At 37.9% G+C, this 15,243-nt stretch overlaps 1 long non-coding RNA gene across 8 annotated transcripts in view; it reads left to right on the top strand.

The window, feature by feature from the left end:
• The window catches only part of LOC103791692 (uncharacterized), a 39,458-nt gene that overhangs the window by 18,176 nt on the left and 6,039 nt on the right, over positions 1 to 15,243 (top strand). For 2 of the 8 annotated variants that reach the window (XR_013534455.1, XR_013534465.1), the window contains 7 exons: positions 555 to 983; positions 1,145 to 1,336; positions 1,547 to 1,693; positions 5,980 to 6,062; positions 8,864 to 8,963; positions 9,772 to 11,945; positions 12,162 to 12,593. This is a non-coding gene — a long non-coding RNA (uncharacterized LOC103791692). Of the gene's footprint in view, positions 1 to 554; positions 984 to 1,144; positions 1,337 to 1,546; positions 1,694 to 5,979; positions 6,063 to 8,863; positions 8,964 to 9,771; positions 11,946 to 12,161; positions 14,990 to 15,243 lie in introns of those variants that run through there. The other 6 variants (XR_013534450.1, XR_013534433.1, XR_013534473.1 and 3 more) reach the window with 6 other exon arrangements.

Here is a 15,243-nt window from a genome sequence, read left to right as displayed (position 1 = left end):
CAGAATGTGTTAGGAAAGGTTGCCTTGATCTGAATTTTAGTAAGTTTTTGTTTAGTTTAGAATTCAGCTGGAATTCTACTCTGATGAGGTGATAACAGATTAACAGGGAGAACAGCTCAGTTCTTAGTGTCCTTCTTATGTCTGTTCCGCTTACTCTATAGAGGTTTTTGGCTCTGATCTACTTGAGGTGGGGACAAGGGTTTTGTTGGCAGGAAGCAGGGCAAATCCTGCTCAGGTTGTATCAAAACTTACTATCTGCAGAAGAGGCTGGTTACCTGGTGGCCTGGTTCATGATGACCCTGGGTTCTGGAGCCCCAAGGAAGGTGATGGAGTGCACAAACAATGCTTTTCTCTGCTACCATGAAGGCCTGCATGTGCTCTTCTTCAAGACTCAAAGTGAGACTCAGTGTCATCATGAATTTTGATATTCATTTTGGCTTTGTAAATTTTGTTAGTGAAATTTCCTCCCATAGCTTGGCTGTATGTGGTAGGATGCCTGACCGTTCTGACAGTCTGTTTTCATTCTTTGTGTGTGTGTGTCATGTATGTTTCAGTGTAAAGTTGAAAAAGGCTGAATCTTGGACTGTTATCCAGTTGTCATCTTGGACCACAAATGATCACATGATATTTTGAAGTTCCTTTTGGTGATTTCCTGGTACAATGGAAATAAGAAAATCTCATGATATAGTTCTTGTCTGTGATGAGACACACAGGTGAGACTGAAGGGAAGTTGGAAGATCATCTTTGACACTGTCACAGCACCCCAAGAGAGAGGGACTCAAGACTGGGACTCAGGCCATCACAGTGGAAATGGAGAAGAGAAGATAGACTTGAGAATTGCCAAATGGATAGAATAGGCAGAATGGGTAGAATATTGTCGATTGGATATAGCTACTGAGAGGAAGGGTGCATTTGCAGGTTTCTGGCTTTGGTGACTGAGAAGATAGATGAAAGTGTCACTCAAAGGGAAGGGAAATGTAAGAGTAAGTATAAATATTTTTACAAGGCTAATTATAACTTTGTTTTGGGTATGTTGTGATGGGAGTGCATGGGAGGTTCGTAGGTGCCCATATATGCAGTAGGAAGTAAATGCATGGAATTGGAGCTCAGTGGGTCGATCTGGGCTGGATTTGTTTGTCATTAGGATGTTACTCTGCCAAAGAATTGAATGAATATACGCCAAGGATCTGAATGAATTTCTTAAGTGTATACCCATAGAAAATGAAGATAAGAGGGCCAAGGTCAGAAGCTTAGAGGCCATGATAATTTGTGTTGTGAACAGAGAAAGAAGATAGCACCAAAAAATGAGAAGAAAGGCCATGAGAATGAGACAGAGGTAAAAGATGGTGACTGGTGACTGGTGAAGGGAGGAAGGGAGGGAGGGAGGGAGTAAGTGGGGAGGAAAGAAGAAAGGAAGGAAGGAGAGTTCCCATTTAGGAATGGTTGACAAATGTTCACTCTCTATCTAGACATGTGGAAATAGTGGCTAAACTACAGAATTCTAAGGTATTTAGCAGAATTCTAAGGTATTCTCTCTGGTTTCCAGAATCGAGGAGGGAATTCGGCTGAAGTAGTGAATGGAAGTTGATACAGTTGCATATTACTATTTATCCCAAATAAGTGAATGGATTTCCCAAGGGTGAAAGTTAAGATTCACTTGGGATGGCTGCCAAAATATTAAGGTAACTATTAGGTAAGTTATAAGATTGTAGTCTCAAACATTTTGTAAGGCTGAAAAGTTTTTATTGACTTATGGAACAGGCTGAAGGCAGCCAGTTCTTATGTCAGAGCTTTAGGTCATAAGGTGAAGATTAGGGATAATAAAAGCTTCCTCAGTTAAAGTCTGTTTACCTCACATTCCTTTGTCTCTACTCTAATTGTTTACTCATGTAAACTTTGTGCTAGATGGTCCTCTCAGAGGGAGGTTGAAGAGGAATTAGCTGTTAATGGTGTTTGTTCTGGGCCCTGGAATCAAAAGCTTTTGTCATTCATAAAACCACTCTTTGAACCATGTTAATTATCCACAAGCATGTTGACTTAGAACCTGTTTGAAATCTATACTGAATAAATGTGAAAAAGAACAGAGAGTGATGGTAGGTTAGCTGCAATCACCCTCTGAAAGCAGCTGACGACTATCCCTAGCCCACTCGATTCACCATATTCTGGGGTATGTACATGCATTTATTCATCTGTTGCTGAGTCAAGGTCTACAGGACAGACCTCCACAGGTGGTGATAAGCATCTCAGGTGGGCATATCAGATGTGAATATAAGGGAGTCAAGGATGTGCACTCAGCTTCCAGGACAGGAAACATATTTTAGTAAGCAGGATTATGAAACCCATTGAGGGCCAAAGTCAAGTCTATAATTTCCCTGTCTAATGGGGAGTCAAGACCAACAAATGGGCTATCTAGTCAGTGACCCAAAAAAACTTCGCTGACTGGCCTGAATAAGATGCTAGATTTGCTCCATCTGCCCTGGATGATGGGCAGGAATTGAATCTCCTGAATGCAGAACCCAGAGATGCCACAGTAGACAATGGTGCTGAGACAAGCTCAGAAGAAAAAAACTCAAAGCACTGAGGAGACTTACTTGCATTGGAGAGACACTTTAAAACAGAATAGTACAGTATCTCAGAGTCTTTAAAATAGACATTAAAATTGTTGAAAGGGAGAAAATAAGGAGTAAGATTCCTAATTCAATAGCAGGACTTATTTTTTGGGAAAAAGGAACACAAAGATTTATAAAAAATGAAGCATACAGACATTTTAAACAATGAAAGACATAGTTATTAAAATAAAGATCAATAGACAGATTAAACAAGAGTGGATGCAGACAAAAAGAAAATTAGAGAAATGTAAAGTATATCTGATGAAACTATACAGAATGCATCACAAAGACACAAAGAGACGGAAAATATGATAAGCAGAAAGAAGAGAAATGGGAACCACATGAGAAGAGTAAAAATATAACTAATATAACATCTGGAAAGAGAAAATAAAGAGACTTGTGGGAAGCAATAATAAAAAGAATGATTAAAACTTTTAAAAATAATTCTAAATTGGAAAAGTCATGCAGAACCCCAAGCAGGAGAAATAAAAAAAATCTGCATCTAGAAACTTTATATTAAAATTGAAGAACATCTAAGATAAAGGAAAAAAAGTTCAAAGCTAGAGGAGGAAAGAGAGATCATGTATAAAGGAGCAAGTCAAATCAAGGGTTGACTTTTCATGCACCATTTCTGGGATCATAGATACCAATATCACAATGAAATATCTTCAAAATGCTGGGGGAAACTAGATTGTATATCCACTTAAATGTCATTCAAGAAAAGGCAAATATTTTCATACATTTCTAAGAAAGATTAATACCACTGACCCTTCTAGCAACAACTGCTAAGGGATTCAATTCAATTTTAAAAAATAAGAAATTTCCTTCCAGAAGGAAGGTGTAGGAAGCCTACACATATATAGAAAACTGATTTATGTCTGAAAGGGCATCGCAGACCAGTGGACACAAGATACGCTATTCAGTAAATGGTTCTGGGGCATTTCACTGTCCTCCAGGGAAAAACAAAATGAAATTGGATCCCTGCTGCTCTTTATATACAAAAATCAATCCTTAGTGGAATAATTTGAAAGGCAAAATTGCTATAGAAGAAAAATATAAGAAGATACCTTTATGACCTTGGGGTAAAGAAGAATTTATTAAATCGTAAATAAAAGGCTTGATAAATTTGACAATGTTAAAAGTAAAAAAACAAAACAAAACAAGAAACCTCTCCCTCAAAAAGATTGACAGGTGGAACAATTTTCAGGAGAGAAAACTTAATATCCAGAAACATATCACAAAAAAGAGGCTTACTAATGCAAGTAATGAGAAATATACAAATTAAATGCCTTGGCAAAAAGGTAAGGTAAGTAGACTATATCAAACATTGGAGAGAATGTGGCATAAAAATCTGAAGATAACTAATGTCCATTCACAGAAGTAAATTGCTGTTTATAGTAGTCACTAATCTAGAGCATGTTATGGCATCTTCATACCGTGGAATGCTATACAGCAGTGAAAATTAATGAACATTAACTCTAGGCATATCATAGATGATTCTCACACACATAATGCTGAGTGACTCAAATAAGTTGCAGAGGAATACATAACTTATGACATCATTTATATCAAATTTAAATTCAAGCAATATTTCATGTGGTTTAAGGATACATAAATAATAAGACCGTAAAGAGAGGCTTGGGAATGGTATAGCCCAAATTCAATAAGGAGAGTTATCTGATCTGGAAGCATTCACAGAAAGTTTCAACTATGTTGTAAATATGTTGCTTATTAAGCTTGGAGGTAGGTAGATGAGTATTTGTTGTATTCTCTATATCTTTTAATTAATTAATTAATTAATTCAAGTGATTCTCCTGCCTCAGCCTCCTGAGTGGCTGGGATTACAGACACTGCCATCAGACCTGGGTAATTTTTTAATTTTTAGTAGAGACATGTTTCACCATGTTGGCCAGGCTGGTCTCCACTCCTGACCTCAAGTGATCCGCCTGCATCAGCCTCCCAAACTGCTGCAATTACAGGGATGAGCCACCATGCCTGGCCTCTATACCTTTTTAGATCTTAAACATCGTATAACACTTTTCCAAAATGAAAAGAGTAAACCAGAGATGAGGAAATGGAGAGGGCAGGAGAGGACTATTCTTTCCACCTTTTTTTACTGCGAAGTGGAGAAAAGAAGAGAACGGTTTTTAAAAAATTTCTTGACACCAAATGATTTGTAAAAATTTAACAGTTTGTACAATTTTGTATAGAAACCAACATTTGAAGCTGAAGAATTATATGCTTAAACTCAATATATTCAACTTAGTGAAGTGATGTTTACTATTTGGGCTGTACAACTGGAAATGATCTTTTTTCTTCATATTCCTTCTTATTCTCTAACTAATCTAGCTTTTTGAGAAGAACTGATAGTATATATATAGGAAAAGTATCAATGTTAAAAATATTGAGTCATTGAACCAATTGGAGTCTTTTTCCAAATGAGCTGAAATTTGTTGATATGAAGGTCTCCTACAACTTGTAGTCCAAAGGCAGATTGTTTGGAAAATAACAAAGAAGTCGAATATTTCTTTGTTATTTTCAATTTCAGACACTAAGCTGGATATCTTTACATATTTTATTTCTTCACCATAAAACTTACAAAAACAAAAGAGCTCACCAGCATCTATGTCTCTTTGGTGATGTGGCACATGTATTTTTAAATGTGTGTTAACAGTTATATGCTTTCATTGTCTCCCCTTTAAAATTAAATCAATCTTTTTCTGACTAGAGAACAGTGTGTTCTGTACTAAAGGAAAACCCCTGCTTGGAAGAAAGGTGTTGCTGAGTAGTTCTGCCAGAGACTTTCATTTCAAAGGCAGAATTTTATTTCACAGGAAATGTGAATCTGAAAGTATTTTACTAGTAATTAGCTTTTAAAATAGCGAGTGACTTCATGTTCTTTATTTATGCTTGGAAGCTGGACATGGAATTTCTGTTTTTCTTTTTTTTTTTTGTTTGTTTTTTTCCTGACTTGTGTGAAATTGTTAGGGACACACCATATTCTAGCTATGAAATAAAGATGTACCAAACTTAGCTTTCACCTGAGATATCACCCACTGTCTACAGAATAGTCCTGAGGAGATGGTAAGTCTGAATATTAAGGGATATCAACCAAGTGTCCTGAGTTGGTGATGTTCCAAGCTGGGCCACCCCCAGTTTCTTATACTTTCATCCTCATCTCCAGTGAAATTTTCACAGAATACATCATTATGATAGCACTCACTAAGTGTTCAATCTTGTCCTCATTTACAGATGGTAAAACTGAGACACAGAGAAGTTAAGGGTCTTGCCAAAGGCTCACAGTTAGTAAGCAGTGGGAGACAGGACTGGTGCCTGGGCACTCTTACCTCAAACCCACTTCTCTTCCCAGATATGAAGACATTAAACTGGGACATTGGTGTGACTGACTGATATAGAGAGATTCTGTCACACCCCTGGCTGCTGTTGTCACCGGTAAGTTTGGGCTTAGATCTTTACTTCAACCTTTCACTGATACACATATTCAGTTTTACCAGGTAACACATAATAGTTTTCTAAAGTGATGATACCAATTTAAACTCCAAACACTACATTTTGTTCAATGTGTAAATTTTTTGCTGACCTAATACGTGTGAAATGATACCTCATTGTGGTTTTAAATTGTATTTCCCTGTTTACTAATGGAGAATTTTCCACGTTTTGGGGCCATTTATGTTTCCTCTTCTATGAAATGCCTGTTCATGTCTTTTACTCATTTTTATATTGGGTTATTTGTCTCTTTATATTGATTTGTAGGAGTTCTTAACGTATTCAAATACTAATTTTTATCTCACATATGTGTATCAAGTATCTTCTTTTAGTTTGTTTTCTCATCTTCCTTTAGAGCCCTCAGACAAGTAGAATTTCTTAATATAAAAGAAATTGAATTTGTTAATCGTTTCCTCTAAGATTCTGAGCTTTATAAAAACATTTCATATATCTTCCCCTCCCCCAAAAATGGGAGATATATTCTTATGCACTGTCTTCTCAAAAATGCATCATTTTGCCCTTCACAATGAAATATTTTTATCTAATTTGAATAGATGATTTTTATGTATGGTGGATGTAGGGGTTTAATCTGAATTTAAAAATCCATGACATAACCAAATTCCCCACTAGCATTTTTTTGCATAGTTCCCCTGCCCCTAATGATCTTCAACGCCTGTCTGTCACTTTGTCATGAGTCAAGTTTTTTTTCCTTTTTCTTTTTTTAAGTATGGACTATTTCTGGCTTTTCTGTTTTGTTCCATCGGTCTGCCTTGTCTAACACTATATCAGTTCCACACTACCTTAGTTACTACAGTTTGAGAATTAGTCCTGCTAGGGGTAGGGAGGGCCCTTTACCTTATTTTCCTTTGAGAGTGTTTTGGCTGTTCCTAGTGCTTTGCTTTTTCATATACATTTTAGAATTAGTTTTCCAGGTACCATAAACAATGCTTTTAGCATTTTGATTCAATTGCATTAAAGCTATAGATTAATATGGGAAGATGTGACATCTTGTTTTATTTCCCATTTGGGCACATGGAATATCTCTCTGCTTATTAAGATCTTACAAAAAAGGTGAAAATTTTCTCAAAAAGCACTTGCACATATTTTGTCATAGTAATTCCTAGGTATGCTATCTGGCTCATAAGAGCCTCCTTTACAACTCCCCAGTCTCTCTTTCCCTGTATGTTGTTGTACGTTCACAACTTTGTAAGTCACAAGTTGAATAGGATGGCGTCTCCATCAATGGGCCCACAAGTGACTTGATAGAGTAGAGCCCCATCTCTTACCTATTTCCCATTAAATTAGCTTCACCTACTGAGAAACAAATTCTTTTGTTAAGCCACTGAGATGTATCACAACAAATAAGATTATCTTAAGTAATGTGTGTTAGTTTTAATCTTGGAAATTTGATAAACACATTTATTAATCTTAATATTTACCTGTTGGTTCTTTGATTATTTGGGGCATACAAATGATATTATCTGGTAATAATGAGCTTTGCTTATTATCTCTTCTATATTTTACACCTTTTATTTCTTTATCTTGTACTACAGCATTAGCTGATGTCTCCTGTACAACGCTGAATAAAGCCAACTATGGTTTACAATTTGCCTTGGTCTTGATATTGAAGGGAGTTATTTAACATTTTACCATTAACTGCCATTCTTGGTGTGGGTATTTTGTATATATCCTTCATAACAATATGAAAGTCCTCTTATTACTAGTTTGTAAAGAGATTTTGTCACAAATGGACATTATTTAATGATGTGTGTGCATCTTTGGAAAGATGTTTTTTCTCCATGAAATTGATAATGTGTTGATATATTTGTTTTCATGAATGACATTGACTCATACTTTTACTGTCCTTGGCTGGGTTGCAAATCAAATAAATAGCAACAGTTTATCTTTGTTTACAGTTTTGCTATTTTGTTCATCATGCATTTTTTTTGTGTTAGTTTTGATTTTTAAAACTATCACATTAAAATATTTTTTATCTCAAGTTCAGGGTTTTTTGGTGCTCCCTTAAATGCTATACCTGAAACAGGTGAGTAAGTGCTGATCCAGCCCTGCAGACAGCTTGGTCCAGGCCAAGTCTTTCTTTTGGTCTCCGGTGCTTCTGGAGGCTCCAATGTATTAGAGCTGGGCAGATGCCACCAGCAGAGGATAGATTTGGACCCAGGTCCTGTTAAAGCATTCTCGTTTTTTATTAAGCCTCTGAGCATTTCCTCCTTTCTTGATAGCTCCAAAGTGCCTTTAAAGAAACAGTTTTAATATTTTATCCAGCTGTCTTTGTTATTCTCCTCCAGAGGCTCATTCAATGTATTTATTCCATTGTGCCTCCAGAAATGATACTCTGGAATGTTTATTGCTGTAAGATATAAAGAGCTGGGTTGTCTGTTGAGCCAGGCCAGTGCCTGATGGCTGGCCCTTGGGTTCCTTAATTCCACTGTGAGACAACCAGGCTGTCCCAGTTAACTTTACCAGGAGTAATGCTGAGGGATCATCCTGCTTGGGAAATGACACAAACACAGAAACTCATTTCAAATGGTAAAATTTTAAAAATTGGATTTGTTTTTCAAGGACAACTGATGTCTTCATAATCTAGGCACAGTTCCAAGAATTTTTACATGGTAACTCACTAAATTCTCACAGCCATCCTATGTGATAGAAGAAAGTGGATAGCCAGGATGTGAGCTAATTTTGCTTCCAATTGCATGCTTGTAAACACTATGCCTATTGCCTTTTAGGGTTGCAGAATGAAGTGTGGTTAGTGAGTGTTAGCACAGACCAATGATCAACAAAGGGTTCTCATATTAACCCAGTTTCCTGTCTCCCGCAGTGGCTCTTGTGAGTAGAACATGTAAAAATTATAGTCCCTGTGTCCTCAGCTAGTGATCAGCTTATGCCCTAAATATGTTAATTGACCTCTGTAAAGATTTTTACCAGAGTAAAACCACCCCTTATGTGGTTTGCATTCAAAGCATATGGATGACTCTTGAAGGAATTGGGGTTTTCTGAACATTGATTATGTATACGTGTTTCTTTAATTACTCCTTGCTTTTGTAAGGGACGCTTTTATCAATAGTACCCATCAACTGCACTAATTCCCAATTGTGCCCTATTTAAACTTACAGACAATTTGTAACAACATAGACAAATCACTTCAATTAGCTTTGAAATGGCTTTGATGGGTTGAGCAGACCAGATTCTGGATTTTTATATCCCTTGTGTTCTACAATTGAATTTAGTTCCAACATTGTATTGAACAAATACAAACGTTCTTCTTATATGATGATGTCTGGCTTACATAGAATTAATTTGGTTGTTTTTCCCGGTTTCTTTTGAAAGAAGTATTGGCATCAGTTTCAGGAATGTAGAAGACTAAAAAAAAAATTTTTGGACCAAGTGAAACATGACTTTCACCAGTGCCTTTTTAAAAAAGTCTGTATTTCTCCTTAAAATGTGTGAAAATTTGCTATTTTTTGAAATCATTATAAAAAATATTTCAGCATTGAATTTTTTCTTCTTATCATTCTCCATTTTCTTCTTTGTGATTAATTTAGTACTATCTTAGGCAAGATACATTTACAGGGAAATTGTTTTCTTTGTCAAAAAAGAATCAAATTGTGAACTTAAAATCTGTTTCTCACATCAGTTTAAAGAAAATCAAGTGCTTCAATAATGGAATTGACAAATGATGGATCTACCTACTGATAGCAGTTTGGATTCCCTGGGAAGTAAACTCTGAAGTGGTGATCAGTGTGCATGAAGCTTTTTAGGGAAGACACTTGGGACCAATTCATGAGGAAGGGAGGGCAGAAAGCGCAATGAGGCAGAGGGAAAAGCTGGGCTCTGTCGAAGTCTCAACAAAGGCCTCAGCCTGCCCCATGGACACCCAAGGATGACTATTCAGAGTTGCTCTGATTTGGGGCAAGGTTGTGGGCCTTCATCCTCTTCCTTCAACCAACTGGACAAGAGGCATGTTTTTCATTTTTTCTATCATTTTGTAATATGCACATTAGAAGCTCAAAAATACTTATTAAATAAGTGAATCTCTAGCTACTTAGCCAAGAATGTAGCCTGGGTGTGGCAAATGTAATGAATCACTATTTTAATTTCATAGTTTTAAATTTTTATTTATACTCATCTCTTCTGACATCCCAGATTTACTAATCATTCACTCAACAAATATGTATTGAATTCTGTTGTGTTCCAGACACTGTTCTGAGCAAAGGGTATGATATGGCGGTGATGTGGTTTGACTGTGTCTGCACCCAAATCTCATCTTGAAATTGTAGCTCCCATAATTCCCATGTGTTGTGGGAGGGAGCCTGTGAGAGATAATTGAATCATGGGGCAATTTCTTCATACTGTTCTCAAGTTAGTGAATAAGTCTCAGGCTAGCTGACGATTTTATAAGAGGTTTCCCCTTTCACTTGCTTCTTATTCTCGCTTGTCTGCCACCATGTAAGATGTGCCTTTGGCCTTCTGCCATGATTGTGAGCCCCCCACCACCCCACCAGTCACATGGAACTGTGAGTCCATTAAACCTCGTTTTCTTTATAAATTACCCGGTCTCAGGTATGTCTTTTTTAGCAGCATGAAAACTGACTAATAAAAGTGGTGAACAAGACAAGGGACCTGCCATGATGGAGATAAATTCCAGTAAGAGGCAGATAATACAACTGAAACAGAGATGATCAAGATGGTTACACAATGTGATAGGTGCTATGGCAGCAATAAACATAGTGAAGAGATGAAATGCACCACCTGGGGTCTGGGATGAGGTGATATCGCCTTCAGAAGAAAATGATTCTGCCATGACCAGAGAGAGAAAACAAGCATTTCGGGCAGAAGGAAAGGAATTCAGGAGGGAGAAAGAACTCCGTATCCTTTGAGAAATGGAAGAGGTCAGAAGGGTTGGACAGTAGTTTGCTCAGGGGAACATGGTAATGGATGAGGTTGGAGAAGGTGTCAGCCAGGGTAAAGGGGTTGAATTTTATCCTAAGAGCAATAGTAAGTCAATGAAGAGTGAAAGTTTATTGTTATTGTTGCTTGTTTGTTTAAAATAGAAGCTAGAGACAGATTTACCATGAAACTAATGAAGCTTAAGCTTCAGGACCTCCCACTTGCATGAGTCCTTTAAAAAACTTGGGAGGAACTGTAGCTTTGTATGTGTTTGAAGTCATGGTTTTATAAAATTGGCAACTGTTTGGGACCACTCTCTTTTTCCATACTGACATCCCTTCCATCACACTCCCTTTTGTGGAGTGGCACTGGAGTGGCCATGGTCATTTTTTAGATCTGGTTCCAAGGAGGTTGAATGGTATACAGCTAACTTGGCTTGGTGAAATACAGTTATATGGCTCATAGCCAGTTTTGTGTATGGCTAATGTTGTTAACCATCTCATAATAGGTGCTGGCTTACCCAGTATTATGACATGAAGGTGTACAACCATTGGTTTGCATTACACTATGAGTGTGTCTTTCAGCACCCAGCCCTGGGAGTAAGCAGGTGGTGGAAAGGAAAAGATTTGAGGTATATGTGGTGGATGCTAGTCCATGGAACATTCTAGTCATCAGATGCATACAATTCTAAGCAGAGGATTTATTCTTTATTTATACTTATCTTTCAGGATAGCAAAGTACAATTATAATGCCTATTTTTTTCCTTTCAGATAAGAATTGTGAAAAATAGAACTTAGAGTTCCTGTGTTTTCATGATAAGCAGTGAGAATTGTGTGTTTGCACATGCATGAAGTTGTATGTTAAATTATCAGTACGAAAATATCTATATTACAAAGCAAATTTCAGCCAACCACACTACAAGTAAGATTGAATTACCTTTTTGTTATTTGTATAGGAAATGATATCACAAAAAAGTGTTATACTAGGATGTAATCAAAGGATGCAGTGAGAAATTTAAATAAAACATATCCTAGTAATGTGTCCAATGGATCATTTACAAAAAATGGCATGTTGCTTTTCTATATATTTACTTTTGTATTTCACTTTATATTTATTTTGGGGTTCTTTTTCTTTTAGAACTCCCTTCCCCAATTTTATAAGCTTCCAGCCTCACAAAGCCTGGATCTATCTCTGACGAGAATGATGCCGTGAGATCGGATTTCGATTTTATGAAGGTGCTGGCTGCCATATGGAGAGCAGATCAAGAAGGAGCAAGAGTAAAACCAGAGACATATCTTGCATCTAGTCACGATGCTTTTGAATGTAGTTACTAACAAGGAACATCAAAATAGTCCAGTGTTGTCACTGGTCTTTATTCATTGCTTTGCAGAGTCAACTGAGTACCTAAAGGGGGATTGGTCCTGAGTACCACAGCATCACTTCTCAGTCCTTAGTGTGCCTATGTGTCCCTTGGGAGTAGGTCTGGGGTGCAGCCTGGGATTCTGCATTTCTAGCAAGACTTCAGGTAGTCCTGTTGGCTGGCTCGTGGACCATATTTGGAGTAATAAGGTAGGAAAACACTAGGGATCTAGAGTCAGACTGGCTGTGTTTGAATCTTCACTTCACTACAAACTTTGTGACTTGTTAAGTTATCTAAACTTTCTAGTCCTCAGTTTTCTCATTTATAAATCGGGATGCTCATAATAGACTGAACCAATCAAATTATCGTGAAGATTAAATGAGACACTTCATGTTAAGAGGTGATCACAATATAAGGTACAAAAAATGCTAGATATATTTGTTCTTGCTGCAGTCAGATAGCCCGCCTGGCCTTTTGAGCCAAGCTTGACTGCAACTGCTTTTGAAGGTTACTGAAGTTTCTCATGTGTATTGAAAGAAAGAAAGGGCCTGCCCCTGCAACACAGACTAAGTAAAACTAGTCTGGTTAATGCAAACTTATAAACAATAAAATATATTTGCAAATCAAAATTGCCAAGTACAATAAATGTTGAGTTAGTCAGGCATGTGATAGGTTTGATAAATCACAGATTCTTGTATCCAGAATGGAAGTTAGAAGGTCTTGTATTTCAGTTGCTTCATTCTACAGACAAAACAGAAACAAACAAACAAAAACCCACAAGGCTCTCTCTGAGGGATTGTGGCTTTGGTCATGATATTCCCTGTGGGTCATATCTCCTAACTGAAAAGCAACAGAGACCACTATCAAAGTATTTTATTAATACTTTGCAATCTATAGAAAGCCATCTTTATTCAAACCCCCTTATTATTGCTATGGGTTAAATTATGTCCTCGCAAAAACTTACAGTAAAGTCCTAACCCCATACCTGTGAATGTGGCTTTTTTTTTTTGAAAATAGCATGTTTGCAGATGTAATCGAGTTAAGATTACATCTTAGGGTGGGCCCTAATCTAATATGACCAGTGTCCTCCTAAGATAATGTAAGGCAGAGACCTGCAAGGGGAAGACCATGTGATGACAGAGACAGAGCCTGGAGTCATACAGCTGCAAACCAAAAATGCCAAGGACTGACAGCCACCAGCAGAAGCTAGAAGAGTCAAGGAAGGAGTCTACTGGAATCTCCGGAGGAACATGGCCCAGCTGACATGTCGATTTCCAACTTCCAGCCTCCAGAGCTGTAGGAGAATACATTTCTATTGTTTTTCCTTTTGTTGTTCTTGTTGTTGCCCAGGCTGGAGTGCAGTGGTGGGATCTTGGCTCACTGCAACCTCCACTTCCCAGGTTCAACTGATTCTCCTGCCTCAGCCTCCCGAGTAGCTGGGATTACAGGTGCACATCACCATGCCCAGATAATTTTTTATTTTTAGTTTCGCCAGGCTGGTCTCAAACTCCTGACCTCAGGTGATCCACCCACTTCGGTCTCCCAAAAGGCAGGGATTACAGGTGTGAGCCACCACGCCCAGCTTCCTTTCTCTATTTTTTTTTTGAGACGGAGTTTCACTCTTGTTACCCAGGCTGGAGTGCAATGGCGCGATCTCGGTTCACCGCAAACTCCGCCTCCTGGGTTCAGGCAATTCTCCTGCCTCAGCCTCCTGAGTAGCTGGGATTACAGGCACGCGCCACCGTGCCCAGCTAATTTTTTGTATTTTTAGTAGAGATGGGGGTTTCACCATGTTGACCAGGATGGTCTCGATCTCTTGACCTCGTGATCCACCCACCTCGGCCTCCCAAAGTGCTGGGATTAGAGGCGTGAGCCACAGCGCCCGGCCCTTTCTCTATTTTTAACAGGTTTATCTTTCCTCTTCTGCCGCATGAGAAGCTTCTTGAGGGCAGAGCATTGGACTCTGGCCATGTTCACATCCCTTCAATGGCTTAGCAGGGCTTAGACAGTACTCAGTGAACAGTTGTTGAGTTGAAGTAATTATAGATTTCCACAAAAATTATCTGGCTCATTATTAGTTATGAATTTTCTATAATTTATCCATCAGTTTTTGGCATTAATTGTCATTGAGGAATTGACAATTTGTCAATAGAAGAAGTACCTGTTAGTTGCCAAGAGATGTTTGGACAGAAAAAGGAAATAAATACTTATGGGGAAATACAAGAGCTCATTTTAATATTATTTTAAGAGTAATCATTGATATTCACTGAAATCTTGCTAAGTGTCAGGTCCTGCTCTATCTGGTTAGCATATATTATCTCATTTAATCCTCATTATGTCCCAGCAAGTACATTCGATTGTGAGACTTGGCTTATTGGTGGAAAAAACCCTGATCCTTAGAAGCTGCTAAAAAGTACAGTCGAGAGTTAAACTTGGGCAGCATGACCAGAACTTAGTTCTTAACCAGCTCTTAAAAAACTACTGTGGAATGCAGACACTGATCTTTCCTTTCTGTAGCTCTGAAAAACATTCAACTTTGTGTTCGTGAATGCTAATGCGTTTAGATTGCTCTCTATATAAATATATGCGTGTGAGAGTGTTGAAAATATATTTATTCTGTAGTATGTTTGTTACTTCTGTATATATCTGATCAATTTGCTAAGACATATTTAGAGCTTACGAAGCAGTTTTCCTAAGCTGTCATGTGACTTTGAATACATTCCCCTACCCCCACCCCGCCCTGTAAAGCCGCACATTTCACATTTAAATGCATGGGTTTCCATCTCTGGTCTGTAGAGCTTATTCAGGGATCTCAGGAAAGGGACCTCTGCAACCAGAGCACTTTGCTACGATTTGGCT

This window comes from Callithrix jacchus, chromosome 1 (assembly GCF_049354715.1).
Source record: "Callithrix jacchus isolate 240 chromosome 1, calJac240_pri, whole genome shotgun sequence".
NCBI lineage: Eukaryota > Metazoa > Chordata > Mammalia > Primates > Cebidae > Callithrix > Callithrix jacchus.
This window is presented reverse-complemented; position numbering and strand designations above follow the sequence as displayed.